The sequence below is a fragment of the Pelodiscus sinensis genome, unplaced genomic scaffold (assembly GCF_049634645.1).
Source record: "Pelodiscus sinensis isolate JC-2024 unplaced genomic scaffold, ASM4963464v1 ctg103, whole genome shotgun sequence".
NCBI lineage: Eukaryota > Metazoa > Chordata > Testudines > Trionychidae > Pelodiscus > Pelodiscus sinensis.
The window spans coordinates 225,888-251,202 of NW_027465871.1; the positions used below are offsets into that span (position 1 = coordinate 225,888).

General features: G+C 58.3%; 1 long non-coding RNA gene across 1 annotated transcript in view; it reads left to right on the top strand.

Annotated features, from left to right (window-relative positions):
• LOC142824166 (uncharacterized) overlaps positions 1-23,757 on the top strand; it is a 64,565-nt gene extending 40,808 nt beyond the window's left edge. Inside the window, exon 4 of the long non-coding RNA XR_012899110.1 lies at positions 23,124-23,757. This is a non-coding gene — a long non-coding RNA (uncharacterized LOC142824166). The remainder of the gene's footprint in view (positions 1-23,123) is intronic.
• The last annotated feature ends 1,558 nt before the right edge of the window (positions 23,758-25,315 follow it).

The window sequence follows — 25,315 nt, forward strand, 5'->3', positions numbered from 1 at the left end:
GCTCCACTTAGGAAGGAACAATCAGTTCCATACATACAAGATGGGAAGCGACTGTCTAGGAAGGAGCATGGTGGAAAGGGATCTAGGGGTCATAGTGGACCACTAGTTGAATATGAGTCAACAGTGTGATGCTGTTGCAAAAAAAGCAAATATGGTTCTAGGTTGTATCAACAGGTGTGTTGTAAGCAAAACTCGTGAAGTCATTCTGCCGCTCTACTCTGCACTAGTTAGGCCTCAGCTGGAGTACTGTGTCCAGTTCTGGGCGCCACATTTCAAGAAAGATGTGGAGAAATTGGAAAGGGTACAGAGAAGAGCGACAAGAATGATTAAAGGTCTAGAGAACATGACCTATGAAGCCAGGCTTCATGAACTGGGCTTGTTTAGTTTGGAAAAAAGAAGATTAAGGGGGGACATGATAGCGGTTTTCAAATATCTAAAAGGGTGTCACAAGGAGGAAGGAGAAAATTTGTTCCTCTTGGTTTCTGAGGACAGGACAAGGAGTAATGGGCTTAAAGTGCAGCAGGGGAGGTTTAGATTGGACATTAGGAAAAAATTCCTAACTGTCAGGGTGGTCAAATATTGGAATAAATTGCCAAGGGAGGTGGTGGAATCTCCCTCTCTGGAGATATTTAAGAACAGGTTAGATAGACATCTGTCAGGGATGGTGTAGACGGAGCTTGGTCCTGCCTTGAGGGCGGGGGGCTGGACTCGATGACCTCTCGAGGTCCCTTCCAGTCCTATTATTCTATGATTCTATGAGGGAGTCTGGCGCCTCTCTCGGGTCGTGCTGCTGGGCACTGTCTCTGGCGCCTCTCACGGGTCGTGCTGCTGGGGGGGGTCTCTGGCGCCGCTCTCGGGTCGCGCTGCTGGGGGGTCTCTGGCGCCTCTCTCGGGTTGCGCTGCTGGGGGGTCTCTGGTGCCGCTCTCGGGTCGCGCTGCTGGGGGGGTCTCTGGTGCCGCTCTCGGGTCATGCTGCTGGGCGCCGTCTCTGGCGCCTCGCTGGGTTGATGCTGCTGGGGATGACTCTGGCGCCTCTATCGGGTCCTGCTGCTGGGGGGGGGGGTCTCTGGCTCCGCTATCCGGTCGTGCTGCCGGCGGGGGTCTCCGTCACCACTCTCGGGTCATGCTGCTGCGGGGAATCTCTGGCGCCGCTCTCGAGTCACGCTGCTGGGGGGGGTCTCCGGCGTCGCTCTCGAGTCGCGGTGCTGGGGGGGTCTCCGGCGCCTCCTTGGGATCATGCTGCTGGGGGGGTCTCTGGCTTCGCTCTCCGGTCGTGCTGCTGGGGGTGGGGTCTCTGTCTCCAGTCTCGGGTCGCGCTGCTGGGGGGGTCTCTGGTACCGCTCTCGGGTCGCGCTCTTGGGGGGGTCTCTGGCGCCGCTCTCGGGTCGCGCTACTGGGGGTGGTCTCTGGAGCCTCTCTCCGGTCGCGCTGCAGAGGGGGGGTGTCACTGGCCCCGCTATCAGGTGATGCTGCTGCGGGGGGTCTCTGGCACCTCTCTCGGGTTTTGCTGCTGGGTGGGTGTCTGGGACCACTCGCGGGTCGCGCTGCTGTGGGGGGGGGTCTCTGGCGCCGCTCTCGGGTCGCGCTGCTGGGGGGGGGGTCTCTGGCGCCGCTCTCGGGTGATGCTGCTCGGGGAGGTCTCTGGCGCCGCTCTCGGGTGATGCTGCTCGGGGAGGTCTCTGGCGCCGCTCTCGGGTGATGCTGCTCGGGGAGGTCTCTGGCGCCGCTCTCGGGTGATGCTGCTCGGGGAGGTCTCTGGCGCCGCTCTCGGGTGATGCTGTTCGGGGAGGTCTCTGGCGCCGCTCTCGGGTGATGCTGCTCGGGGAGGTCTCTGGTGCCGCTCTCCGGTAGCGGTGCTGGGGGTGGGGTTTCTGTCTCCACTCTCAGGTAATGCTTCTGGGGGGGTCTCTGGCGCCGCTCTCGGGTCGCGCTCCTTGGAGGTGGGGTCTCTGTCGCCACTTTCAGCTCATGCTGCTGGGGGGGGCCTCTGGTGCCGCTTTCGGGTGATGCTGCTGGGCGGGGTCTCTGGCACCGTTTTCGGGTCACTCTGCTGGGGGGGGTCTCTGGTGCCGCCCTCGGGACTTGCTGCTCGGGGGTCTCTGGCGCCGCCCTCAGGTCGCAATGCTGGGGGGGTTCTTTCGCTTTGCTCTCCGGTCGCGCTGCTGGGGGGGACTTTGCAAGCGGGGCCGGGTACTAAAGGCACCAAGCAGCTGGCGGAATCACTGAGAACAAGGGTCATGGGGTCGGGGGTTGGTTGAGACCCTTTGGACCAGAGGCAGGGGGTCCAGGCTGCCAAATGTGTCGCGGAGAACCTCCATCTATCGGACGCGGCTTCCTCTCCGCGCTTGCAGAACCGAGCAGCTAAAAGTGTTAGAAGCCAAATCAGAGCGGCTCGTGTGTGTGTCAGAAACGGCTACGGGGAGCCAATTGCGACGGCAGCTGTTTGTGACGTCACACCGGCCCCGGGACTGCGGCGTCATCGAGTAGCCGCTGAGAATTCAGGAGTCCATCGGCTGCTCTGTGAACCGACATGGACCGGCCTCAGCCCCACCAGCTCTGCTTTCCCTGGCTCTCCCCCCCGTGCCTCAGTTTCCTCCTCTGCAATCACCTCATCCCCTCCCCTGGACCTGGCACCTGCCTCTCGCTCCCCAGTGGGGCCCAGGCTGCGCTTCAGCCCGGCCGGCCACTGCCGCCCGTCACCCGCAGGACCAGCCGCGGCCCCACCCCCTAAACTGCGCCGTGGCCGGTGGTCCTGCCCAGCTCCAACCAGTCAATCTTAACGGACTGCTCTGTCAGCAAATGGGCTGTGATTAAAGGGCGCGTCCTTTATCTGAGGCGACCAATAAGCTGACCCGGGAATGATCTTAAAGGACACCTTTTGGTTGCACTGGCACCTGACGCCTTCTTCAGCCCTTTGTTGCTGCATTCTCAGGCTGGCACCTCTCAGAACCGTTCATTCATCGTCCAAGCACTCTCTCTCTTACGTACATTCCCGAAGTAATGTTTCCCATACAGAATTTTGCATAATAATACAAGAGTTGTAGTTACAAAAAGTTACAAAAGTTTCTGGGTGGCATTTCTTAAAACATTCTCTCTCTGAGTGCTGAGTTAGTTACTGTTATAGTTACAATGCTTCACTTTGCGATTAGGGTTAAGTGCTTCACAATGCTTTGAAGAGAACGGTTGTCAATTGTGTAACAATAAGTTTGAGCGTGCCCTGGCACACAGCGAGGGGAGCTGTTTCTGGCTACATTGTTAAAAATATACTACTGTTTGAAGTTACATGACCTAATATTACATTCCTAACCAATTATATTCTAGAGGGGCAAAAATGTTTAGATTTATAATTAAACAATCCTAACAAATAATAATAATAATAAGTGTTTAGATTTAGTGTTACCAAGCTTGATAACACTAAATCTAAACACTTTCACAAGAATAAATCTAAACACTTCTATGCTTCTTCTACTTAACAAACTTCTCCTCCTTAGACTTTTAGTTGTGGGGAACAAATTCTGGGGAGTCACTTCCACTTGGGGAATCATGTTTAATACGTGACTATGTTATCCCTACACTAAGGCTGGCCGAGAGACTGTCCCGGACTGATCATAACAGACTGTTCTGTCCGCGAATGGGCTGAGAGTACAGGGCGTGTCGGAATCTGTGGCGGCCAATCTGAGGCTGTCCGAGGTGACTCTTAACGGACTGCTCCGTGCGCCAATGGGCGGTGACTAACGGCGTGTTCTGGGGCTGCTGGCGGCCAATAGGTTGTCCGGGGTGGATTATAACAGACTGTTCTGTCCGCGAATGGGCTGTGACTAAGGGGCGTGTTCTGAAACAGAGGCACCCAATAGGCTGACCCGGCTGCATCTTAACGGACAGCTCTGTCTGCGAATGCGGTGTGACTAGGGGGAATGTCCTGCCACTGCTCTCGACCAATAGGCTGTCCGGGGTGGATCTTAATGGACTGCTCTGTCCTCGAATTATCTGTCACTTAGGGGTGGTTCCTGGCTGTGTGCCAGCCAATGGGCTTTCGTAAGACAGCCTTGGCGGAGGATAGTGTCGCCCAATGGGCTGTCAGCAAAGGGGATCCTGCCTCTGGTTCGGCCAATGGGCTGTCGCAGGGGGGCGTGGTCTGACTGGGCGGCCGGCGCCGCCATGACAGGAAGGTCCGAGGAGCGCGCGGGGGCGCGAGCGAATCCTGGGTCCGAGTGCGAAGCTGCCCCGCCCCCAGCCCGCCCCTTGTTGGTGTCGGGCGCGAGGGAAGGTGGGGGAGCGGGCTGGGGGAGGGGTGTCTGGCCCGGGGGAGGAGGGGGCGCGAGGGAAGGTGGGGGAGCGGGCTGGGGGTGGGGTGTCTGGACAGGGGTGAGGTGTAGGAGCAGGCTGGGTGCTCGGCACTGTGGGGGCAGGAGGGGGTGAGGGGCCGGGGGGGGGCGCTCGGCACTGGGGGGGCAGGAGGGGGTGAGGGGCCGGGGGGGGCGCTCGGCACTGGGGGGGCAGGAGGGGGTGAGGGGCCGGGGGGGGCGCTCGGCACTGGGGGGGCAGGAGGGGGTGAGGGGCCGGGGGGGGCTCTTGGCACTGGGGGGGGCAGGAGGGAGGGAGGGGCCGGGGGGGGTGCTTGGCACTGGGGGGGCAGGAGGGGGGGAGGGGCCGGGGGGGGGCCTTGGCACTAGGAGGGGGGAGGGGCCAGGGCGCGGGAGAGCGCAGGCGCGGGCGGCGCTGGCTGGGCGGGAAACTCCCGGGACGCTCGCGCTGACGAGGCGGGCGGGAAAACGCTGCGGGGGGCGCTGAGGGGCGGAGCCTGGGGGGCGGGGCGGGAGCTGGCAGTGACGTGGAGCCCCCCCCCCCCCCCCGCCTGCTTCTCTCCGGGCCCCAGGCTGGACATCGGCAGGGCGGCCCCTGGAGGAGGTGGGGGGGCGATTTCTGCCCCCCCCCCGGCGCTGCAGCCTCCCCGGGGAGCAGCGCCCCTGTGACCCCCCCCACGTGGTGCCGGGGGAACGGGGCTGTGGCCCCCCCTTTGGGGCGCGGGAGCTGACCCGGGCTCCAGTCACGTGGGTGTCTCGGGGAGGGGGGGCTGCGGGCCAGCGGGGCGCGGGAGTGTCACGTGCCCCCTCCCCCCGCCGGGGAGCCGCGCGCCCTCGAGGGGGGGTTCCCGCAGGCGGGGCACGCACAGAACGTGTCCCGCACGCGGGGGGGCGGGGCGGCCTGAGCCCTGCTCCCCGCGCTGCTCGCTGCCTGGGGGCGGGGCCGGGTGCCCGCTGAATCCCCCCTGTGCCCGGGGGGGGGGGCAGTTCGGCGGGGAGCGCTGTGGGGGGGGGGGATGCTCTGGCCCTGGCTTCCCGCAGTGCTGCCCAGTGCCCGGCTGTGCCTCCTGCAGAGGCCGAGAGCGTCCTGGGTGGGGGCGTGTGGGGAGAGGGGGGGGAGTGGCTGAGAATTGGGGGGCAAATAGGTGACAGACAAACCAACCGACAGAAAAGCCTCCCTGCCTGGCCCCCAGCTGAGCGGAGAAACGTCCCCCTGGCGCCAGAGCACTGCAGGGCCCAGCCTAGTCGCTTTGTGCGCTCCAGCCCCACGGCGTGGGGAGGGGGCGACGGTGGAGGAGCCCCAAGCACCCAGGCCTTAGGTTCCCCACCCGCCTTCTAAGCACTGAGCATTTTAGGTCTGGCTGGACTAGAGAAGGGGGCACCAGGGGAGTTGCCGCTGAAGGCGCGCGGCCGCGCACAAACACCCCTCTGCCGCCCACCTCCGTTGCGGAGCCTTGCAGCGGCACTCGCCTTCCTGCTGGACGGGGAATGGCGCGGTTGTTTTCCTGATCTGGTGGTGGGCGGCTGCCCCGTTGTGTCCCTGCTGGGGCAGCCTCGCCCCACCTCCAGCTGCGATTGGGGCTTCTGTTTGTTTCTGTTCATACAGTTTGCTGCAGTTTTCCATCCACGAGGACCTGCGTGAAGCTGGTCCGACCAGAGATATGGGGATCGATTTTTAAGAGTAAGAGGTTTTGTTTTTAAAGCAGGGGTGAGGAACCTAATACCCCAGCTCACGTGAGTGTGGCCCTCGAGACTCAAGGTTCCCACACTAACGCTCTAGCTCCCCTCCAGATTGGTGATAGAAATGTAGCCGTGTTAGTCTGGGGTAGTTGAAGCAAAATGCAGGACAATGTAGCACTTTAAAGACTAACAAGATGGTTTATTAGATGATGAGCTTTCGTGGGCCAGACCCACTTCCTCAGATCAAATAGTGGAAGAAAGTAGTCACAACCATATATACCAAAGGATACAATTAAAAAAAAGAACAAATATGAAAAGGACAAATCACATTGCAGAACAGGAGGGGGATGCGGTGGGGGGGGAGGAAGGAAGGTAAGTGTCTGTGAATTGATGATATTAGAGGTAGGGAGAGTGAGATGTTTGTGAGTTAATGGTATTAGAGGTGATAATTGGGGAAACTATCTTGGTAATGGGTGAGATAGTTCAAATGTTTAAGTCCTTGTTGGAAAGTGTCGAATTTTAACATGAATGACAGTTCAGAGGATTCCCTTTCAAGTGCAGATGTAAAAGGTCTTTGTAGCAGAATGCAGGTGGTTAAGTCATTGAGAGAGTGTCCTTTCTGGTTAAAATGGCAAGAAACTGTTTTCTCTTTGTGATCTTGTCTGATATCTGTTTTGTGGGCATTAATGCTTTGGCGAAGTGTCTGAGATGTTTGTCCAATGTACATAGCAGACGGACACTTTCGGCACACGATAGCATAGATTATATTTCTGGATGCGCAGGAATATGTGTTCTTGATCTTATAACTCACTTGGTTGGGTCCAATAATGGTATCAGCAGAATGAATATGTGGACAAAGCTAGCAACGGGGTTTGTTGCAAGGGAAGGTACCAGGGTTGGTATTAGTGTGGTATGTCCTGTGGTGGTTGGTAAGAATCATCTTGAGGTTAGGTGGTTGTCTATAGGAGACTATGGGTCTGTCTCCCAGAGCCTCTTTGAGTATGGTATCCTGTTCCAATATAGGCTGTAGTTTATTGATAATGTGTTGGACAGGTTTAAGTTGGGGGTTGTAGGTGATGACAAGTGGTGTTCTATTGTTGGTTTTCTTGGGTCTGTCTTGAAGTAGATGGTTTCTAGGTATTCGTCTGGCTCTTTCAATTTGCTTTTTTATTTCTCTGGGTGGCCAGATTGGAGCAGACAAATTCTGCTAGCCTGCCCCGCCCCGCCCCCCGCCCCCCCCCCTCCTCACAAGTGTGCGAGGGGAATGTGGGAAGCCTCTTCCTCCTTCTCAGTTGGGGCATGTGTTAATGCGGATGGTGGGGTTTGGGATTTTTTTTTTCTTCACACTTGTGTGTAGGGTTGCCAGGTGTCTAGCACTGAGCCAGACAGCCCGGTAGTTGCACTTTTTGTCCGGTAAATAAATTTAGAAAATACCGGACATACAAAATGTCCAGTATTTTCTGCTTTTCCTCTGCGCCCAGCAGAAATAAGCCGGGGCGGGGAGATTGGCTGACTAATTAAAGGGGTCACAACTGGATTTTGCTCAACAAAAATGTTCCGGGTGGGGTTTTTTTGTTTGGTTGGCTTTTTTCCCTCAACAAAAATGTTCCTGGCGCCTTTTTTTTTTTTTTTTTTTTTGCTGAAACCATCTGGCAACCCTACTAGTGTGTGCCTTCCGCCCCCCCAATAAGGTTCCCCACGCCGTCTGAAAGCGAGAGTTGGGAGAACAGGTTACCTTGCGTTCCTGTGTCCTTATAAGGAAGTTGAAGGCTACTATAAAATCCCCCCTCATGGTCTCCTCTTCAGACTAAAGAAACCTAAATCCCTCAGCCTCTTCATAGAGCTTGTTGGTGTCTGGCCCGGGGGGGGAGGGGGCGCGAGGGAAGGTGGGGGAGCGGGCTGGGGGAGGGGTGTCTGGCCCGGGGGGGGAGGGGGCGCGAGGGAAGGTGGGGGAGCGGGCTGGGGGAGGGGTGTCTGGCGCGGGGGGGGAGGGGGCGCGAGGGAAGGTGGGGGAGCGGGCTCGGGGAGGGGTGTCTGGCCCGGGGGAGGAGGGGGCGCGAGGGAAGGTGGGGGAGCGGGCTGGGGGAGGGGTGTCTGGCCCGGGGGGGGAGGGGGCGCGAGGGAAGGTGGGGGAGCGGGCTCGGGGAGGGGCGCCTGGCCCGGGGGAGGAGGGGGCGCGAGGGAAGGTGGGGGAGCGGGCTCGGGGAGGGGTGTCTGGCCCGGGGGAGGAGGGGGCGCGAGGGAAGGTGGGGGAGCGGGCTGGGGGAGGGGTGTCTGGCCCGGGGGGGGAGGGGGCGCGAGGGAAGGTGGGGGAGCGGGCTCGGGGAGGGGCGCCTGGCCCGGGGGAGGAGGGGGCGCGAGGGAAGGTGGGGGAGCGGGCTGGGGGAGGGGTGTCTGGCCCGGGGGGGGAGGGGGCGCGAGGGAAGGTGGGGGAGCGGGCTGGGGGAGGGGTGTCTGGCGCGGGGGGGGAGGGGGCGCGAGGGAAGGTGGGGGAGCGGGCTGGGGGAGGGGTGTCTGGCCCGGGGGAGGAGGGGGCGCGAGGGAAGGTGGGGGAGCGGGCTGGGGGTGGGGTGTCTGGCCCGGGGGAGGAGGAGGGGGCGCGAGGGAAGGCGGGGGAGCGGGCTGGGGGAGGGGTGTCTGGCCCGGGGGAGGAGGGGGCGCGAGGGAAGGTGGGGGAGCGGGCTGGGGGTGGGGTGTCTGGCCCGGGGGAGGAGGGGGCGCGAGGGAAGGTGGGGGAGCGGGCTGGGGGTGGGGTGTCTGGCCCGGAGGGGAGGAGGGGGGGGCGCGAGGGAAGGTGGGGGAGCGGGCTGGGGGTGGGGTGTCTGGCCCGGAGGAGGAGGAGGGGGCGCGAGGGAAGGTGGGGGAGCGGGCTGGGGGTGGGGTGTCTGGACAGGGGTGAGGTGTAGGAGCAGGCTGGGTGTGAGGGGTCTCAGTGGAGGGTGTGTGTGAGCAGGCTGGGGGCGTGGGGTCTCAGCCTGGGTGAGTGAGGGGCCACTAACTTCTTTCACAGTGCTGCCAGCACCATGGCCCAGGATCAGCCTCCCGCTGCTCCCATTGGCAGGATATTGGCAAATGGGAGTAGCAGGAAAATCCTCCAGGAAGCGGGTCCATGCCCTGCTGTGGGAGGGGGAGGAGGAAGGGAAGCAGCAGTGTGCGGAGCCGATTCTAGCTCCGCTTCTTCCTTGCAAGTTGGATCCGGCAGGGAGCCTTGGGGCTTTTCCCCCACCCCCGCCCTTTCACCTCCCCTGCGGGGGGAGGGGGGGATAGCCACTCACCGCCCCAGGTTCCAGCACAGCCGCTAGCCTCCGGGCGGGGGAGCGCTCACCGCCCAGTTCCTGCCCAGCCTCAGGAAGGGGCAGGGGCGTGAGCACAGGAGGGAGGGGCGGGGGCACAGGTGGCTCTCCATGGCACTGGCTCCCATTCCCCCCACTTTACTGCTGATAGAGAGGCGTGGCGCGGAGGGTGTGGGGGGCAGACGGAGCCGGTACCTGCACGAAGCTTTCCAGCCAGCTCCCCGCATGTGCCAGCTATCGCAGGCAGCAATGGCAGGCGGGGTGGGGGTCGCCAGGGCTCACTGCGGACGGAGGCAGCTGCGTGAGATGCCGGGGCAGCGTCAAAGGAAGCAGTCCGTGCTGGGGGTGGGGGGGCTTCCTGGGAGTGGGGGCTGGGAGCGCACTGGCTGCCGGCCCCACCTCAGGAGACTATCGAATAGTCGTGGAACCGACAGTATTTTGTGCGCTTCCAGGACTATTCACTTCATGGCTGCCTAACGTCCCTGCTTGCCTTGCGGTCAGCGCGGGCTGGGGATTTGGATGGGGAGGGTTTGAAGGGGATATGCTGGTAGGGGTCCTGGATTTCATTTCTGTTGCTATTGGGTTGGAAATAGCAGAGTAAATATGCCTTATCAAGGTAACGTCACAGCCAGATCCCAAGGGAAGTATGGTTCTGAGGCTGGCTAGACCATCGGGTCTGACTTCGGTAGCAGGCAAGTTAGTTGAAACAATAGTAAAGAATAAAATTGTGAGGCATGTAGACGAACCTAGTTTGTTGGACAAAAGTCAACATGGTTTCTGTAAAGGGAAATCATGTCTTATTAATCTATTAGTGTTCTCTGAAGGGGTTAACAAACATGCAGACAAGGGGGATCCAGTAGTAGTTCTTCGCGTAGTGTCCCAGTGGGTGCTCCACTGTAGGTGAAGGGTCGCCCTGAGCCTCAGATCGGAGCTTTGTATAGCAGTTTCCCCTGTTGAGCCACGCATGCCCAGGAGGCGTCTCGAGCCCTTCCCGCCTCCTGAGGTTCCTCACAAGGTTCCTCACCAAAGGCTCTTGTGTCAATTCCATGGCCATGGGAGAAGAGGGAAGGTCCTTTCTTGGATTGAGAACTGGTTAAAAGGCAGGAAACAAAGGGTAGGAAGAAATGGTAAATTTTCAGAATGGAGAGGGGTAACTAGTGGTGTCCCCCAAGGGTCAGTCCTGGGACCAATCCTTTTCAACTTATTCGTAAATGATCTGGAGAAAGGGGTAAGGAGTGAGGTGGTAAAGTTTGCAGATGATACCAAACTGTTCAGGATAGTCAAGACAGAAGCAGACTGTGAGAGACTCCAAAAAGATCTCACCAAACGGAGTGATTGGGCAACAAAATGGCAAATGAAATTTCATGTGGATAAGTGTAAAGTAATGCACATCGGGAAAAATAACCCCAACTATACGTACAGAATGACGGGGGCTACTTTGGCTATGACAAATCAGGAAAGAGATCTTGGAGTTATCGTGGACAGTTCTTTGAAAACTTCCACACGGTGTGCAACGGCGGCCAAAAAGGCAAATAGGATGCTAGGAATTACTAGGAAAGGGATAGAAAATAAGACCCAGAATCTCTTACTGCCCCTGTATAAAACTATGGTACACCCACATCTTGAATACTGTGTACAGATGTGGTCTCCTCACCTCAAAAAAGATATTTTGGCCTTGGAAAGGGTCCAGAAAAGGGCAACTAAAATGATTAGGGGTTTGGAACGGGTCCCATATGAAGAGAGGTTAAAGCGATTGGGACTTTTCAGTTTAGAAAAGAGGAGACCGAGGGGGGATATGATAGAGGTCTATAAAGTCATGAGTGGTGTGGAGAGGGCAGATAAAGAAAAGTTATTTATTAGTTCCCATAATAGAAGAACTAGAGGACACCAAATGAAATTAACGGGTAACAGGTTTAAAACTAATAAATGAAAGTTCTTCTTCACGCAGCATGTAGTCAACCTGTGGAACTCCTTGCCAGAGGAGGCTGTGAAGGCTAGCACTATAACAGAGTTTAAAGAGAAGCTAGATAATTTCATGGAGGTTAGGTCCATAAATGGCTATTAGCCAGGGGATACAATGGTGTCCTTGGCCTCTGTCTGTCAGAGGCTGGAGAAGGATGGCAGGAGACAAATGGCTTGATCATTGTCTTTGGTCCACCCTCTCCGGGGCACCTGGTGCTGGCCACTGTCGGCAGACAGGCTATTGGGCTAGATGGACCTTTGGTCTGATCCAGTACGGCCGTTCTTACGTAGATGGTATCCTGAGTCCACGAAAGCTCATGATCCTAGCTACATTGTTTGTTAGTCTATAAAGTGCTACCAGACCAGTTGTTGTTGTTGTTGTTTTATTTCCAGATGCTATGAACTAGCATCCCGTGGCTACCTGCCACCTCTTCAGTCATTTCAGCATTTTAGTGTTTAAGACGGTATTATCTAGGGTTATTTTTAGTTACATATGCTTAAGGCTTTTTACGCCTTGTGTCTTTATTTGGCTCGAGTACAGTCTTCGATACAGGCTCATTGCATTATTGCCTTAATTTATAAGCATCACCTAGCAAATACTTAGTCCTGCAGGCACCAGGTATTTCACTTGCGACCCCTCTCCCCCCGGCTGTGAAGAGCGGCAGGGAGGCGGAAGGCAGCTGCCAGAAAGCCGCACAGCATGGCCGGGGCCATGGGGCTCCAGGAGCGTGGCTCAGCTACAGGAGGAGACAAGGCAGCGGGAGAGTGGGATGCGGAGCAGAAAAGAGGCACAGAGGAGAAAGAGATGGGGGAAAGGAGCCTGCAGGGGGGAGGGTGTTAAGGACTGCACGTGCCATGAAGGAACCCCAGGAGAGCAAGGAGTCTGGTGAGAAGGGGGGGAGGAAGCGACCCAGGGCAGTGAGGGTGGGTGGCCACACAAATTCGTTTAGCATTTTAGGGGGTGGTGGTATCACGAATGTTGAGAACCCCTGCTGTAATCCATGTTCCAGCAATAACTTAATGAGTTGAACATCACGTTTTTATGTATGTTTTACCCTAGAAATACACAAGCCTTTTACTTTGGAAATAAATCTAAATGCCTGGTGTTCTGTTCATATTCTTTTGCACGGGTGTTGCAGTTTATTCATATTTAAGAGCTTCTGTTTTAATGTATTGCTCACCATTTTAGAGTTAGATGTTATCACTGACTTTTTAGCTGTTCTGTTCCCCGCACTTATCAGCTCAGCGGTATTGCTCGCTGCTGGCTGGTTAGGGGCTAAACTCTCCACACCAGATTTAGTGGTTTTCTCTTGGAATGTCAAGGTACAGACGACTACACGATTAACCAATAAGCCTCAAGTTATTGGTCAATCCTGTCGATTACACGCATTCTCCCCTCTTACCCGCTGTCTGTCAGAGGCAGCAAGGAGGGAGGAGGTGTGAGCTGATACCTGTGGGAAGCCAGCTTTTAAGTCAGCTTGTCGCAAGAGGGCGCGGTTGTACAGTTGATCAGCTCCCCACAAGCGTTGGATCGGCCTGTTCCCCCACCTCTGTGCTGCTGCCTCTGATACAGAGGAAGCAGTATGGTGGAAGGAGGCAGGCGGGAGCTGATATGCATGAGCACTGTGTGGTGGCGGCTTCATGGACCCACCTGTCAAACCCCTTGCTGCCTCTTCTAGAGGCAAGAGGGGGAGACAGGAGCTGGTGCTGGCTTCGCAGAGCTGCCTGCCTGCCTGCCTGCCTGCCCACGCTGCTGCCTGTGCCTGAGGAGTGTGCAGAGAGGGGGCATGACAGTCAGACGGGGCCATGGCAGCGCGTTCCTGCATGGAAGCATTTGGCGCGGCGTGTGGCTTTTGCAGGGGCACGTGTTCGTGACGTATTCCAGTCAGACGGTGTCCTGGCTGCAGTGCCAGGCAGATCCTAGGGTCCCACTCCTGGAGAGCAACACCCCTCCCCTCCCCAGCCAGAGCCTGCAATGGCCCAGACAGTCTGAGAGGGCCAGAGGGAAGAGGCAGGCGGGACAGGGACTCGGGCTCAGGGCCCCACCCGTGACTGCAGCGGGAGCTGGCAGACACTGAGATGGACACGCGCCCTCTCAGGGGGTCTCTTGTTTTGACAGTTCACACCTGGCAACCCCACTCGGTCTCCCATGATGCACTGATGTGGGCGGGGGGATTGTAACTCCTTGGCGCGTTCTGGCACGAGGCAGGAGCTGTGCGTCTCACATCCCTCGCGGGGCAACAAACAGCAGTCACGTGGGCGCTGTGAGCTCTCACAATGTAGCGTCGTGCCGGCACGTGTGGCGCGGTGGACGCCCGCGCCCCGTCCCACGGACCGGAAGTGACGTTTGCTCGGTCCACGGCCTGACAGCAACCGACTGGGAACCGTGACCGGAAGGTGTCCAGGTACGTGCTCCAATCGCGCCCCCCGGGAACAGGGCTCGGAGTCGATTGGGGGGGATTTGAGAGCAGCCTTCAACCTCCTGAAGGGAGGTTCCAAAGAGGCTGCAGAAAGGCTGTTCTCAGTGGTGACAGATGGCAGAACAAGGAGCAAAGGTCTCAAGTTGCGGTGGGAGAGGTCCAGGTTGGATATTAGGAAAAACTATTTCCCTAGGCGGGTGGGGAAACACTGGGATGGGTTCCCTAGGGAGGCAGTGGAGTCTCCATCCCTAGAGGTGTTTAAGTGTCGGCTTGACACAGCCCTGGCCGGGTTGATTTAGTTGGGATTGGTCCTGCCTAGCGCAGGGGGCTGGACTTGACCTTCTGAGGTCTCTTCCAGCTCTGTGGTTCTAGGATTCTGAGAGCGCGTCTGCACTGGCATGTGCTTTTACGCAAGAGCATCCGTGCCAGTGTGGACGCTCTCTTGCGCAATAAACTCCGATGGCCGTTTTAACCGTCGGCCTTTCTTGCGCAAGAAATTCCTGTTACCTGTCCGCACTGGCCTGTGCCGGAAGGGCTCTTGCGCAAGAGGCTTCTTCCTGAGCAGGAGCATCCTAGTTCTTGCGCCAGGAGCCCTGGTTGTACACAGGAGAAGGTCAGTTTCCTTGCGCAAGCACACACGGCCAGTGTAGACAGGCAGCAAGTTTCCGCGCAAGAGCGGCCGCTTTGGCGCGAGATGGCGCCAGTTGCAGACACAGCCTCAGTGTTTCAAACCGGACGCAGCCGAGGCAGCCCCCCCCCCAACCCGCCTCACGCTGCCCCGCTGCACTTTGTAAGGCAGCAGCAGCATCTGCCTGTCCCACACAAGCCCGCTGGGCAGTTGGGTGTGTGTGTGTGGGGGGGGTATTTGGTGGGGGGAGCTGACTGCTGGGGGTAGGGAGGAGAAGAGTGGGGGGTTGGGGAGGAGCAGACTGAATGAAGAGTTTGGTGGGGGGAGCAGAGTGGGGGGGTTGGGGAGGAGCAGACTGAATGAAGAGTTTGGTGGGGGAGCAGAGTGGGAGGGTTTGGTGGTGCTGGAGTAGACTGCAGGGGGGGTTGGGGTGGAGTAGAGTGCAGGGGGGGCAGAGTGGGGGAGTTTGGTGGGGGGGCAGAGTGGGGGGGTTGGGGTGGAGTAGAGTGCGGGGGGCAGAGTGGTGGGGGGAGCTGACTGCTGGGGGTAGGGAGGAGCAGAGTGGGGGGTTGGGGAGGAGCAGACTGAATGAAGAGTTTGGTGGGGGGAGTAGAATAGGGGGGTTGGGGAGGAGCAGACTGAATGAAGAGTTTGGTGGGGAGCAGAGTGGGGGGGTTTGGTGGTGCTGGAGTAGACTGCAGGGGGGGTTGGGGTGGAGTAGAGTGCAGGGGGGGCAGAGTGGGGAGTTGGGGGGCAGAGTGGGGGGTTGGGAGGCAGACTACAGGGGAGTTTGGTGGGGGGGCAGAGTGGGGAGTTGGGGGGCAGACTACAGGGGGGTTTGGTGGGGGGCAGAGTGGGGGGGTTTAGTGGTGCTGGAGTAGACTGCGGGGGGTTGGGGTGGAGTAGAGTGCGGGGGGGGGGCAGAGTGGGGGTTTGGGGGGCAGACTACAGGGGGTTTGGTGGGGGGGCAGAGTGGGGGGTTGGGGGGCAGAGTGGGGGGTTTGGGGGGCACTACAGGGGGTTTGGTGGGGGGGCAAAGAGGGGGGTTGGGGGGCAGACTACAGGGGGGTTTAGTGGGGGGCAGAGTGGGGGGCTGGGGGGCAGAGTGGGGGGTTGGGGGGCAGACTACAGGGGGGTTTGGTGGGGGGGCAGAGTGGGGGGTTGGGGGGCAGACTACAGGGGGGTTTGGTGGGGGGGCAGAGTGGGGGGTTGGGGGGCAGACTACAGGGGGGTTTGGTGGGGGGGCAGAGTGGGGGGCTGGGGGGCAGAGTGGGGAGTTGGGGGGCAGACTACAGGGGGTTTGGTGGGGGGGCAGAGTGGGGGGTTGGGGGCAGAGTGGGGGGTTTGGTGGGGGGGCAGAGTGGGGGGTTGGGGGGCAGACTACAGGGGGGTTTGGTGGGGGGGCAGAGTGGGGGGCTGGGGGGCAGAGTGGGGGGTTGGGGGGCAGAGTGGGGGGCTGGGGGGCAGACTACAGGGGGGTTTGGTGGGGGGCCAGAGTGGGGGGCTGGGGGGCAGACTACAGGGGGTTTGGTGGGGGGCAGAGTGGGGGGTTGGGGGGCAGACTACAGGGGGGTTTGGTGGGGGGGCAGAGTGGGGGGCTGGGGGGCAGACTACAGTGGGTTTTGGTGGGGGGGCAGAGTGGGGGACTGGGGGGCAGACTACAGGGGGTTTGGTGGGGGGGCAGAGTGGGGGGTTGGGGGCAGACTACAGGGGGGTTTGGTGGGGGGGCAGAGTGGGGGGTTGGCAGGTCCTGACGTCACAGGACAAGCCGGCTGGGCAGTTTGGGGGGGGGGGGGCTCTCTGAGGCGGGGGGGGGCCGAGGGGAGCAGGGAAAGTAGCCGCGGTGGCTTGTGGGAAACGTTCCGTGCCCCAATCCGCAGCTCCCATGGGCTGTTCGATTGGGCGGGAGCAGCGGAAGTGACATCACAATCCAGCCGCTGATCCAGGGGTTGGTCTCGCGCGGTGTCACGCCCAGCGTGAGCGATGCATCCTGGGAGTTGTAGTTCCCACAGTGCGGCCTCCCGGGGCGTGTCTAAGTCCGCCCCGCCCCAATCATAGCCACGCCCCTCCCGCCCCGGCCGTCATAGCCACGCCCAGCGTGTTCGAGCCTCTCCCCGCCCCCAACTGTATCGTAGGGCGCCCCCGCAGCGCTACTCAGGCCCCGCCCCTGTCTGCCCCCGCCCCGCGATCCTCAGCCCCCCCCGCTCTGCACAGCCCCCCCCCCCCGAGCTGCATCCCCCTCCCCCACCTTCCACCCCACCTGCATCAACTGCTCCATTCTACACCCCCCCCCCCCCAACCTGCACCTGTTACCCCCCCAGGCCATTCTACACCCCCCCCCCCAACCTGCACCTGTTACCCCCCCAGGCCATTCTACACCCCCCCCCCCCAACCTGCACCTGTTACCCCCCCAGGCCATTCTACACCCACCCCCAACCTGCACCTGTTACCCCCCCAGGCCATTCTACACCCCCCCCCAACCTGCACCTCTGTTACCCCCCAGGCCATTCTACACCCCCCACCCAACCTGCACCTGTTACCCCCCCCCAGGCCATTCTACACCCCCACCCAACCTGCACCTGTTACCCCCCCCCAGGCCATTCTACACCCCCACCCAACCTGCACCTGTTACCCCCCCCAGGCCATTCTACACCCCCCACCCAACCTGCACCTGTTACCCCCCCAGGCCATTCTACACCCCCCCCCCACCTGCACCTGTTACCCCCCCAGGCCATTCTACACCCCCCACCCAACCTGCACCTGTTACCCCCCCAGGCCATTCTACACCCCCCACCCAACCTGCACCTGTTACCCCCCCCCCAGGCCATTCTACACCCCCACCCAACCTGCACCTGTTACCCCCCCCCAGGCCATTCTACACCCCCACCCAACCTGCACCTGTTACCCCCCCCAGGCCATTCTACACCCCACCCAACCTGCACCTGTTACCCCCCCCAGGCCATTCTACACCCCCCACCCAACCTGCACCTGTTACCCCCCCCAGGCCATTCTACACCCCCCACCCAACCTGCACCTGTTACCCCCCCAGGCCATTCTACACCCCCCACCCAACCTGCACCTGTTACCCCCCCAGGCCATTCTACACCCCCCACCCAACCTGCACCTGTTACCCCCCCAGGCCATTCTACACCCCCCACCCAACCTGCACCTGTTACCCCCCCAGGCCATTCTACACCCCCCACCCAACCTGCACCTGTTACCCCCCCAGGCCATTCTACACCCCCACCCAACCTGCACCTGTTACCCCCCCCAGGCCATTCTACACCCCCCACCCAACCTGCCCCTGTTATCCCCCCCCAGTCCTTTCAACACCCCCCTCTCAACCTGCAAGCCCCTCCCCCGGCCCCCAGGCCATTCTACACCCCCCACTCCAGTGCATGCTGAACCTCCCCTCCCCTGCCCTCCAGTCCATTCTACACCCGCCACCCAATCTGCACCCCCTCCCCCAGTCCTTTCAACACTCCCAGCGCAACCTGCACCCCTCTTCCCCAGTCCATTCAATACCCCCCTGCCCAGCCTGCACCCCCGTTACCCTACCCCCAGTTTATTCAATATCCTTAGCTCAACCTGCACCCTCCTCACACTCCCTGTGCACTCTACACCTCAACCCAACCTGCACCCCCATTCTTCTCACTCTCCACTCCATTCAGCACCCCTAGTCCAACGTACACCCCCATTCCCCCGCTTCCCAGTCCAACCTGCATCCCTAGCCCGACCTGCCCCTCTTCCTCTGCCCCCAGTGCTTCCCACACCCCCTTTCACTCCACCCCCAATCTATCACACCCCCAGTCCATCAGCACCCCCACTCCTCCTACCGCAGCCTATCCTGCCCCCCCATTATCTGTGCTGCAGCCGAACCGGCACCTCCCTTCCCTCACTTCCCCAGTGCATTACAACACCCCCAAGCCAATCTTATCCCCCATGAGTGCCCTCGCTCGCTTCAACCATATTTTTATCCTTCGGGTCCCTCGCTTTCCTTCCTCTCCACAACGCCCAAACCAACATGTCCCCTCTAGCCCCTTTCTCCATTCATGGGGTCTATCGGTCCCCCATTTTGCTCCCTGCAACACCCCCAAGCTCACCCCGACCTGCGCCCTCTTCCTGCCCATCCCCCGTACGTGGGACCTCTCAGCTCCCTGTTGGCTTCCTTCCCAACCCACACACCCTCCTCGCACACCCCTGTCTCGCCAGGTCTGCGACCTTCCAGCCTCCCTTCTTCCTTCCTTCCCAACCCACACACCCCTGTCTCGCCAGGCCTGAAACCTGTCAGCCTCTGTTATTCCTTCGTCCGCGCCCTCAAGTTGCACTCCTACCCCCTCAGTCCTCCTTCTTCCCAACACTGGCAGCCTGCCATATCCTTCCCTAATCTGCTCCCCGCACCGGTTCTCCCTCCATTCATGGGATCCCTTAAGCCCCAGCTCTCCCCAGTTCCAATTATTGTTCCCCATGAACTTGCTGAGTTGACTTTGCCCGCCAACCAAGGGCCCTCAAACACTCCTCCATGCTATTCTTCAACTCTGGGGCCTCTAAATCCCCCAAACTGTCAGTGTCCCTGGGATTCTCAGACCTCTCCCCTCCACAGTGCAGCCCCCAATACCACGTATTCAAGACAGTCACACTTAGGGGCTGCGTCTAGACTGGCATGATTTTGTGAAATACTTTTAACGGAAAAGTTCTTCCGTTAAAAGTATTTCCGCAAAAGAGCGTCTAGATTGGCAGGGATGCTTTTGCACAAAAAGTGCTTTTGCGCAAGAAAGCTCCGATAGCCATTTTAGCCATCGGGGCTTTCTTGCAGAAAAAATGACGGTGCCTGTCTACACTGGCCTTGTTGTGCGAGTATTCCTGCGCAAGAGGGCTTATCCCTGAGCGGGAGCGTCAAAGTGTTTGCGCAAGAAGGACTGAATTCTTCCATTAGAACGTCAGTGCTCTTGCGCAAATTCAAGCGGCCAGTGTAGACAGCTGGGAAGTTTTTGCACAAGCGGCCGCTTTTGCGCAAAATCTTGCTAGTCTAGATGCGCCCACGTAGAGACCAAAATAGGAAATGAACTTCTCCACTGATCAGCCCCTTTGAGACTCTATTCTTCGCAGTGCTGCTGTCTCCATCCACAGGACATGGGCAGGTCTGCTGGGTGAACATCTCCACAGATGTGGTCTTGGGAGCCTTCAAAAAAGTAGGGGACAACTAGCAGTGGGTTTCATCACAGGCCATGAGCTTCCTTTTGGGTACGAAGAATTCTGCTGGGTACGCTCTGTAAGGAGACTATTTGGATGTGGGCTCAAAGCGCTCTTCTCCACTGGTATTTCTGCAGTGCCAGGGAGAGGCGGAGTGGGAGGGTGGAAGACAGCAGCATAATTTAGATGTGAGAAGAGGTTACGCGACATTACGGACTGACATGCCAACGTATTCCCTTTTACGTTGTCAGGTGTACTGGTTTCCCTGGTACAGAGAGACTGAAAAGTAAGTTGCTTGGTTTGATTTCCCCCTTTGCTGGGTTGGGTAGCGAGCGATAGGAAGTCAACCCTCCCGGTGTCCTCCCGTCTGGGGACGGAACAGAAACGAGAACAGCGAGCTCTGGAGCTTGGTCGAAGCGAGGAGAGAACCGTGCAGCTGGGAGCGGAGCAGCCGTCACTGTCACGGAGATAAGTGTCAGGTCTGGAAATCTCTCGGCTTACGGCCCACTCGTCCCTAGGAAGGGAAGTCACGTTTTCTTAGACAGCGAATCCCAGTGGAGGTTCGCGAGGTGCTTCCTTGGTGGTGGGAGAAACAGGGCTCCCGTGGGTCAGGGGTGCTGGTTTCTCTGGAACACGGTGTCCTTTTCAGCAGACGCTTGGCTCGAGGAGGAAGATGCAGGGTGGTAAGGTTGCTGGCTGCCTCTCATGTGTTTCTCTCTTGTTGCTCTCTAGTATTGGCCAATACGTTCTGTCTGTCTGTTTCTGTCTGTGTCTTTGTCCTTGCTCTGCTTCTGCCGTGTCCTTGTACAGCACACTTGCAGGCATTCCAGGTGAGCATCTCCAAGGGTTAAGGGCTCACGAGCCAACGGGAATTCTGCAGGTACGCAAGTCGCGCAAGGGAGAGCGGTGGTGCGTCATGGCTGACCTGACTCAGTGTTCTTGTAGAGGACCCGATACATAGGCGAGAGGGGGGGAAAGGGCTAAAGGATAGAATTCCCAGAGCCACAGACCTTAGTGAGTGAGAGCTCACGCTGGGGTTTTTCTTCCGCGCTTGCAGACGAATCGGCGCGGGGCCGTGTCCGGAGAAGAAACCGTCCGAGATGGACTGGAGCTGCCTGGACGTGATTTTTGGAACACAGGAGGGGTTCTTAGCGTTCGGCCTTCCTATGGCTCTGCGTGAGTAGGAGACGGGTGCTCTGAAATCTTCAAGCGTCCTGGCAGTAGGTTTCTTCTGAGGCAGAGAGCTTCCTGCTGGGGCACGGAGCCTGGTGGCTTGGGGACTGGGGAACGGGCAGTAGTCGGTTCAACAGAGCGTGGATAGAGATTCAAGGCCTCCTTTCTCTCCGTGTTTCTACAGTTGCAGCGGGAGGGGGTGGCTGCGGTGGGTTATAGGGGAGGAAAAGCGATGCCGCGGACTGAAGGGCTAAGTTTGTTTTTTCCCTCTTTGCTGGGTTCGGTAGCAAGCGATAAGAAGTCAGTCGTCCCGGTGTCCTCCCGTCTGGGGATGGAACGAAAAGGAGAACAGCGAGCTCGGGAGCTTGGTCGAAGCGAGGCGAGAACCGTCCGGCTGAGAGCGGAGCAGCCATCGCTGTCACGGAGATAAGTGTCGGGTCTGGAAATCTCTCGGCTTACGGCCCGCTCGGTTCTAGGAAGGGAAGTCACGTTTTCTGAGACAGCGAGTCCGAGCGGAGGTTTCCGAGGTGCTGCCTTGGTTGTGGGAGAAAGAGCTCTCCCGTTTGTCAGTGGTGCTGGTTTCTCTGGACCACGGTGTCCTTCTCAGCAGACGCTCGGCTCGAGGAGGGAGACGGAAGGTGGTAAGGTTTCTGGCTGCCTCTCGTGTGTTTCTCTCTTGTTGCTCTCTCGTATTGGCCAATACGTTCTGTCTGTCTGTTTCTGTCTGTGTCTCTGTCCTTGTTCTGCTTCTGCCGTGTCCTTCTACGGGACACTTGCAGGCATTCCAGGTGAGCATCTCCACGGGTTAAGGGCTCCGGAGACAACGGGAATCATGCAGGTACGCAAGGTAGAGCAAGGGAAAGTGGTGGTGCATCAGGGGTGACTGACTCAGTGTTCTTGTAGCGGTCCCGATAGAGAGGGGAGGGAGGGGCAAGGTCTAAAGGATAGAAGTCCCGCAGCCAGAGACCTTAGTGAGTGAGAGCTCACGCTGGGGTTTTTCTTCCGCGCTTGCAGACGAATCGGCGCGGGGCCGTGTCCGGAGAAGAGACCGTCCGAGATGGACTGGAGCTGCCTGGACGTGATTTTTGGGACACAGGAGGGGTTCTTAGCGTTCGGCCTTCCCATGGCTCTGCGTGAGTAGGAGATGGGTGCTTTGAAATCTTCAAGCGTCCTGGCAGTAGGTTTCTTCTGAGGCAGAGAGCTTCCTGCTGGGGCACGGAGCCTGGTGGCTTGGGGACTGGGGAAGGGGCAGTAGTCGGTTCAACAGAGCGTGGATAGAGATTCAAGGCCTCCTTTCTCTCCGTGTTTCTACAGTTGCAGCGGGAGGGGGTGGCTGCGGTGGGTTATAGGGGAGGAAAAGCGATGCCGCGTCCTTGCGGACTGAAGGGCTAAGTTTGTTTTTGCCCTCTTTGCTGGGTTCGGTAGCAAGCGATAAGAAGTCAGTCGTCCCGGTGTCCTCCCGTCTGGGGATGGAACGAAAAGGAGAACAGCGAGCTCGGGAGCTTGGTCGAAGCGAGGCGAGAACCGTCCGGCTGGGAGCGGAGCAGCCATCGCTGTCACGGAGATAAGTGTCGGGTCTGGAAATCTCTCGGCTTACGGCCCGCTCGGTTCTAGGAAGGGAAGTCACATTTTCTGAGACAGCGAGTCCGAGCGGAGGTTTCCGAGGTGCTGCCTTGGTTGTGGGAGAAAGAGCTCTCCCGTTTGTCAGTGGTGCTGGTTTCTCTGGACCACGGTGTCCTTCTCAGCAGACGCTCGGCTCGAGGAGGGAGACGCAAGGTGGTAAGGTTTCTGGCTGCCTCTCGTGTGTTTCTCTCTTGTTGCTCTCCCGTATTGGCCAATAGGTTCTGTCTGTCTGTTTCTGTCTGTGTCTCTGTCCTTGCTCTGCTTCTTCGGTGTCCTTCTACGGGACACTTGCAGGCATTCCAGGTGAGCATCTCCACGGGTTAAGGGCTCCGGAGCCAACGGGAATCATGCAGGTACGCAAGGTAGAGCAAGGGAAAATGGTGGTGCATCAGGGGTGACTGACTCAGTGTTCTTGTAGCGGTCCCGATAGAGAGGGGAGGGAGGGGCAAGGTCTAAAGGATAGAAGTCCCGCAGCCAGAGACCTTAGTGAGTGAGAGCTCACGCTGGGGTTTTTCTTCCGCGCTTGCAGACGAATCGGCGCGGGGCCGTGTCCGGAGAAGAGACCGTCCGAGATGGACTGGAGCTGCCTGGACGTGATTTTTGGGACACAGGAGGGGTTCTTAGCGTTCGGCCTTCCCATGGCTCTGCGTGAGCAGGAGATGGGTGCTTTGAAATCTTCAAGCGTCCTGGCAGTAGGTTTCTTCTGAGGCAGAGAGCTTCCTCCTGGGGCACGGAGCCTGGTGGCTTGGGGACTGGGGAAGGGGCAGTAGGCGGTTCAACAGAGCGTGGATAGAGATTCAAGGCCTCCTTTCTCTCACGTTTGCTGAGACAGCGAGTCCGAACGGAGGTTCCACTCCCGCAGTACATTTCAACATCCCCCTCACACAAGCTGCACCCCCACCAGTGCTCTTCCCTAGCCCATACCCCCTATTCCTGGTGTCCCTCAGTTTCCCTTCTTCTCTCCACAGACTCAGAGCAACGTGCAACCCCAGAGCATCCCTCCCTTCACGGGGCCCATCAGCCCCTCTTTTTCCTCCCTAGAACACTCCCCCATCCCGCAGTCTATCCCTATCCCTACCTTTCCCCCGTCTATAGGACCCTTAAACCCCGTTTCTTTCCTTCCCAACCCACAGTCCCTCCCCTCACACTCCCATCCCGCGTGCCATGTGACCCCCATCACTACCTTCCCCCCAGGCCTCCTTCCACACGTAAGGACTCCCTCAACCACTCTCCTCTTCCTCCTCAACAAGCCCCCATCCCAAGCCATCCCACACTCCAGACCCTTCCAATCCATGCTCCCATCCATTGGGTCCCACCCCCCTTCTCTTCCTTTCTACACCCACATCCCATAGCAACCTGCACTCCTAACGCTGCCCTTCCTCCATCCATGCCTACACCCATACACGGTATGCGTGCTTTAGTTTGTTTTGATAAACAACAGCAATCTCTCAACTGTAAAAGCTAGATTTTAATTAAACAAATGTAGTTTGTGTAATTTCTAACAGCAGGAGGGGAGCGGGAGAAGTTGTGCGTATGTTACTCCTCATTGAGGGGATGGGCAAACGTATGAGCTTGCATTGTAGTGATTTCTCTCCCGCGTCAGATAATATTATTTTGGGTGTACTTTCCGGAGGGGAACTGCAATTGAGTGCTGGACGATTTTCTAGGTAAGCCTTACGGTATAGAGCTGTTTGCAGACTCTGTGTTTCTACACTTGGTGCTTCCCAAGCTGTGTGGGCTCCCAGAGGCCAGAGAGCCTAAGTCAGCAAAACAGGGAGAGGCAGCCAAGGGTAGTGGAGCAAGTAGTCTCAGTGAAATCCCAGCACATCTGGTGGCATCCCAGAAGGAGGACCAAACCCATCAGAAGCTGGGCCTTTGAAAAAAGGTCTCTCCATGTACTGGGTAAGCTTGGAGGCCTCTCAAGGCGTACCTGCTCCCGGCAATGCACTTACTGCGTTACAGAAATGCTAACAGTGACACTCGGTGAATGGGATGTTAGCGTATAGTCGTGTATAGGATTAACTGATAAGCCTGGGCTTATCGGTTAATCCTGACAACTACACACGCTTCCCTCCCCCTTGCTGTCTCTAATACAGAGTCAGCAAGGGCTGGGGGGAGGTGAGAGCCTGTGCGCGTGGGGAGCTGGCTTTTAAGTCATCGCCCCAGAAGCACCAGATCCCGCGGAGCTACGTGCTCCGTATCCATGGGTGCACTTCTGATACTGATAAGAACATAAGAATGGCTATACTGGGTCAGACCAAAGGGCCATCTAGCCCAGTAGCCTGTCTGCCAACAGTGGCCAGTGCCAGGTGCCCCAGAGGGGGTGGACCGAAGACAGTGATCAAGCAATTTGTCTCCTGCCATCCTTCTCCAGCCTCTGACAAACAGAGGCCAGGGGCACCATTTCTTCCTTCCCCCAGGCTAATAGCCTTTTATGGACCTAACCTCCATGAATTTATCTAGTTGTTTTTTAAACTCTGTTATAGTCCTAGCCTTCACAGCATCCTCTGGCAAGGAGTTCCACAGGTTGACTGTGCACTGTGTGAAGACCTTTCTTGTATTAGGTTTAAGCCTGCTACCCATTAATTTCATTTGGTGTCCTCTAGTTCTTATATTATGGGAACAAGTAAAGAACTTTTCTATATTCACCCTCTCCACACCACTCATGATTTTATAGACCTCTGTCATATCCCCCTCAGTCTCCTCTTTTCTAAGCTGAAAAGTCCCAGTCTCTTTAGCCTCTCTTCATATGGGACCTGCTCCAAACCCCTAATCATTGTAGTTGCCCTTTTCTGAACCCTTTCCAAGGCCAAAATATCTTTTTTGAGGTGAGGAGACCACATCTGTACACAGTACTGAAGATATGGCGTACCATAGTTTTATACTTCCCCTCCTCCTCCTTCCCCTGGCTTCCCCCTTCCAGCTCCCTCCTCCTCCTTCCCCTGGCTTCCCCCTTCCAGCTCCCTCCTCCCAGGTTTCCACCTCCCCTCTCTCTTCCCCTCTCCCACCACCTTTTACCAGTCTCCCCAGAGGTTAATC